Below are 6,000 nucleotides of genomic sequence, written 5' to 3' on the forward strand. Positions count from 1 at the left end.
CAGGCAGTCTCAGCAGAGCGCCTCAGGAATGAACTAGCCCAGGAGCCTGAGCTGCCCATGGAGCAGCATGGGGAGAACCAAAGCTAAGCAGGTGCAGGAAGAATCCAGCTAGTGGATCTGCTCTGGGGTAGAGGAAACACTTCTGCAGGGCTGCCGAGGCAAAACCTGTCAGCAGCTGTGGGAAAGGCTCCAGTTTGCCTGGTGGAGGAGAGTCACAGAACAGGGGCTGGACTTAGCATGTGCTTCAAACAGGTAACATGGTCAAACGAATCGCACAGTGGGCCCTACCCTCCTGGTAGCACCCTGAGTAACTGGGAGAAGATTCAGCACAACAGCTCAGGTCCCACAGGCAGGGCAGCTTTGCAGCACCGATCTGTCTCCTTAAATACAGAAGCTGCCCGGGGTGCTAATTCCTGTGGGCAGAGCATCAGGCCTTCAGCTTCATCAGATGGTGCAAATGATTTGCTGAAGCAGATTTTTATGCATTCTGCAGCTGAACGTGGATCTCAGCAGCATTTGCCCAGCTCGCTAGACGCCATGTTTCTTTGTTGGCTGTGGCAGGAGGTCCACAGCACTCTCGTTAGCGAGCCCCTTGTTGCGATGAGGCCAAGATAAGAAGCTACACCTCCCACTCCCCTGCTTTAGCATTCCCCGTCTGCTACTGACCCTGGAGATCTTTCCAAGGCCTTTCATAGCAGGCTAAGCAGAGTACATACAGCACAATTTACTGGGTTACCCATAGTCCTGAGACATACCCAACACCTGCTACTCACACTATCTTCAACAGAGGGCAGCACTCCCACGTGGCGAATTGGATCTGCTTACGAAATACCAACATGCTCTTGTTCCAGGAGTCCAAATCTTGTTCACAGAGGCCCTGGCTGGATTATCAACATTTACTACATCCATACAGCAGCTGGTGCAACAAGGACCCAACCTCACTGGCCTCTAGGCTCTGCTGCAATACACATTTCCCTGCAAGTGACTCCCTGGCAAAGAGCTTTGTGGCAAACTCAAGCTTGCGCTTACTCACCTCACTCACAAAGTGACAAACATGCTCTAAGGAAGGGAGGGGATTAATCCTCGGTCATCAATCATAGGATTGCTCCATCATCTTCACCTGCCCTCCATAATTACTGGCTGCTGCATGAAAGGTCAGTCTGCACTGACAGAATACCAGTCACAGTACAGAGATGGCGGCCTCCTCTCACAAGGATGTCTCAAGGGTTATGAATCCACTCACTAGAAGTTCTAAGAGTTGAGTCTATCTGTTCAGTTACAGCAGCAGGTTGGTGCAGAAAGAATAAGCCCATGGGTCATCTCCACATAATGACCAGCCCAGGACGCAAGTGTCTTGTATAAGTTGAACCTCTCTAATCCAGAACACGCTCGTCCATCAACATCCATAGTCCAACCTGATTTTAGTTAGCCAGACAACTACTTGCCATGGGTGTAGCCAAGTTTCCCCGCAGTCCCATAAGGTTTGATTCCCAGCACCAGCCCGGTCTCTCAGTGTTCTGTGCTGCTATTTAGCTATAATTTACCCCTAAATGTCTTCTAAGTGCCCAGAAAGCAGTGGAAGTGTTGGTACTGTGCTAGACAAATTGACCTCCTGTGATCCGGCAAATTCTCTCAACCAGCACCAGTCAGGTCCCGGTGGTGCCAGATTAAAGAGTTTCAACCTGTAAATACAGCTTTGGCTCACTCATGATCAGACTCAGACCTTATCCAAAAGGTTCCCTTCTCCTGTGGCTCAGTGCCAGTCCTGAGGCAGTGAGCTGAACCTGCCCTCTTCCTGCCGCAGTCTTCTCCAGTGCTCACACAGGGCTTGTGTAAGCACTGAGCTGTCAGGACCATAATACAAGGCCTCAGATTGCCCATGCTTGCACCAATCCCCACAGTTTCTTCATGTCACTGAGCTGAATTTTAGCACTTACTCGATGAGCATCTTGTCCTCTATTCTTAGGACTTTGTGATTTCAAGCATTAGCCTTTTGGAGACTACAGACACGCCAGTATCAAGGCTGATCACACAAAGTTCCCGGCCAGCATCCCAAATCTTTGTCCAGACTGAGGCTTGAGAAAACAGCGCTTCAGCACCAAGTGGTGAAAAACCTGTGCCTGGTGAGTACAGGAGTCCACAGAGCACAGCGGAGCCCTCAGTGCACTCCCTCAGAACCCCCCGACCTTCGCCTAATCTGGATCTTCATTAAGCCAGGTGCAAACAGCTAGCTAACCCCAGGCTGAGACTCTGGAAGCATCAGGAACAACCAAACCTGCCTCTGCAAGGACTTGTAAGAAGAGGGAAGGCTGGCGCTGAGCATGCTGGGAGAGGGACACCAGCAACAGAGCACCACTGGCCCAAAAACAACCAGCTCACAATCACTGCAACCCAGGCTATGACAGGCAGCGCCAGACAGTGACTCGCCCAAGGCAGAAGGGGATTCAGAGAACCCTGCAGTCCTGACTTCTGGTGCCCTGGTCAGCCAGCAATACATGGTCTGCAGAGTGAGGCAACCAGCGGTAAGTGCAACAGTAGCTTATCTTTTCTGTGCTGTCCTCAGACACAGAGTCACTATTCTGCACAGATCCCACTCTACGTAATTATGTCCTACAGATCTGTCCTGTACCACCACGAGTGCAGATCCTCATGCAATTTTATTGCTTGCCAAAGTACCATCAGCACTAACGCCGTTATATCCTCAACACCATCAAACAGTGTTTCAGCCTGGAACAGTTGAAACATTGATAAAAAGAAAAGCCTTCATTAAAATCAACACTTCATCTGTCTCCTGGAAGCCCAGCAATGGATAGGACACGAAATCAAGTGAAAGGAAGCCTTGGCAATCGTTAAAGACACAACTAAGTGCCACAGAACCAAGACTGGACTTGGTGGATTAGAATATGCTTTCTACAAACTGCACATCATATCCAGGTTCCACCAGGTAACGTAATAGGCAACAGAGTAGTTATCCGAGCACACTGGCTTGAGTGAACCCACAAGGCTTTTCTCACCCTCTCCCCAGCTACAGTCTCAGAGACTAAGGCCAGGACTCTCCTGGAGAGCTGACCATGGCACAGCTGTATCCATGCAGGCTGGGTGCTGCCAGGGGAGCTGGGCCCATGGGGAGAGTTCTTGTAGCTGCTGGATGCCACCAGGTGAGAGCTCCTCTCTTGACACAATTATTCCACCCCCAAAATGCAGTGAGCGCAGTCACACCACAGAGCAACATCAGTTTTGTCCACATCAGTGGTGGAGCAGATGAGGCCTTAAACACATTACAAGCAAGCTACAGTTGACACAAGTTCTTCTGCTATATACAAACCACACTGCTTAGGTAGGACACCAACGCCTGACACCGCTTAACTGCAACTCAGTGTATCCCAGACTATAGAGATGGATGAACACTGTGAGCACATGAATTCAGGCCTTATAATTCTCCTTTCGGTGGCCTCTTCTGCACTAGGACAAACCACCAAAGGCTGTTCACTTCCACCGCCTACATCCACCAGCCTCAGTGGTGCTGTGCTACATTTACCACCCACCTCTTACAGTCAATCATTAGGAGAGGTCTCTGCCAGGCAAGAGCCCCACAGTGCTGGGAGCTGCACAGGCAGCCAAAGATAAGCTCTTGCCATTTGGTATCTAGGTGCTAAAGCCACTGCGAGCAGAACGTGGCCAAGGTATTTTTGCCTTCTCCCTTGCAAGAGGGATGGTGAGTTTCCTAGAAACACTTCAGCGCTCCTAGTTTCTGCTTTCCTGCAGGTCCTTCTGAGATGAGATCTCCAACCCACCCAGCCACTCAAGTGTTGCAGGACTTTGGTCAAAACACACCAGGCTCTTGCTTCACTCACTCACAACCCAGGACACATGCACACATAGATCCCAGTCCCAAAAGGCACAGAGTACCAGTGTCCAAAGTCAGTGGGAGTCACTGTGCACAGCACCTCCCAGGATCAGGCCCACGAGAAGGTTCCTGCTTGGCTGGCAGACACAAGCCCAGCATAGCACGTGCCTGGCTCTGCTCCAGCCTTGTCTAAGCTGAGAGGGCAGGCTCTGGGAAGGCTACAATGTCAGTGAAGCAGAATTCCCTTCGGCGGGGTAAGTAACATGGGCACAGCGGCTGTGCCAGTGCAAACCACAGGCAAGCATCTGTTTCAGGTCCCTGAGGACAGTGGGAACTGCCCCAGCCCCCAGGACCAGAGCAGTGGCTCTTTACCTCCAGCCAGAGCAGCTCCTGCTTCGCTGAGCCGTGTGCCAGTCACAAAAGCAGCCAGCACACAAGCGTTACCTACACAACACAGCATAGCCATGGCTTTGGCGCGAGGCCCGAGACAGTCATTGGCAGTGACTAGTCCCTGCACCTGGACCTCAGAGCACGAGCCTCTGGGTTGCATGAGCAGCAGCAGCATCTTCGCTGGCATAGTCCAGACAGAGCATGGGGCCGGGGGGGGGCCTGTGTGCTAAGCAGTGTGGGAGACACAACGCTTCCCTTCACTCCGCTGCACTGACAGGTTTGAGGGAGCCCCAGCCCCGGTGTCAGCGAACTCCCTGGGGAGCAGGTACAACAGTGTCAATCTTTGGCAGGTGCAGCTGGGCGTAACTCCACTCCAACGGGCCCGATGGAACGGGGCAATGGAAGATGCTGCGGCTCTGCCATGAGATCTGCACCTGGCGCCCTAGCAGAACTAGCAGAAGCACCTGTGGCTGGAAAGGCAGGAGTGCCCTGGCAGCAGGTAGCCGCGGTACAGGGTGATTTGATTGGCCAGTCTCATACCCCGGCAAGAGTTGACGCTGACAACTGCATGGCAAGTGAGCAGCATGAGCGTCCAGGGCTCGTGGTGCTGTTCTGAGACATGCAGGAGGATGGGCAATTGAGTGGCGGGAGAGAGAGTGAGATGAGCCAGGCTGGCAGACACCATGACAGGCAAGTTCATCCCACATCCTTGGCCGTGCTCAGCAAGGCATGGGGAGCTGGGAAAAGCTCCGGGAGGCTGAACCACAGCACGAAATCAGTCCTAAGACACACAGTGATTCTAGAGGCAACATTTAAAAGCCGCGATGGATTCCTGATGTTCCAGTCTCCATTTACTAGCCCCAGGCACTTGGAGGGAAAGCAGACAGGTGTGTTGGAAAGGTACCAGATGGGCCTGGCAACAACCCCTACTCCACTGGCTGCAAGGGGGGCCAGTGCTGCATTGCTGGAACCCACAGCCCAAACCCAGGGAACCGGGACTCCTGGCCCAACTCCCATCCTCCCAGGAAATGCAGCTTCGCCAGAGAACATGCTGTCGGGAAGGGCAAGACAGGAGGGTGCCACGCTGGCATGGCCAAGAGACCCACCGCTGCTCTCACTGCACAAGAGGGCTCCTTTGGCAGTGGGCAGACAGCCCAGTCCTGATGGGAAGCAGTCCACACTGCCACAAGTAGCATCACTTACACCTGCTGGGATTTTGGCCCACAGCCCTGCTCCTACTCCGCAGGCAGGCAAGGCTCAGGGCCCCTGCAGAGGTTGCACCTCTGCCTTGGGACGACAGAGACCAGGTGCCATGTCTGTACATGAGCCCAGCACAGCAGCAAGGCACTAAAGGGATGGCAGCCCTGCTGCTCTCAGCTGAAGGAGTGGTGAGCAGATATGCAGGGGAAGGGGGGAGGATTTTGATACTAACTGCAATAAACGTCCACCTAGGGCTACCACAGGGACCACTTCTGACCTGCAGACTCCAGAGCTCCAGCAGCACCTGGTCAACTACCTGCCTAATCCCCAAGGGAACAATTGGATCTTACCACTGGCCAAGCAGAGATGAGAACGAGGCAACAGTTCCTGCTCTCCGGGACGCTCGCACTGGCAGGGACGGTACCTGAGGGGGGACAGCTCCTGCAGCCAGGATACGGAGTAGCCAGCATGAGGGGCTGGGGATATGGCTAAGCCAACCGCCACACCCTGCGCTGAGAAACTCCCCGGGCACAAATCAGGCAGGCCGGTCATGGCATCAGCAC

This window comes from Carettochelys insculpta, chromosome 19 (assembly GCF_033958435.1).
Source record: "Carettochelys insculpta isolate YL-2023 chromosome 19, ASM3395843v1, whole genome shotgun sequence".
Taxonomy (NCBI): Eukaryota; Metazoa; Chordata; order Testudines; family Carettochelyidae; genus Carettochelys; species Carettochelys insculpta.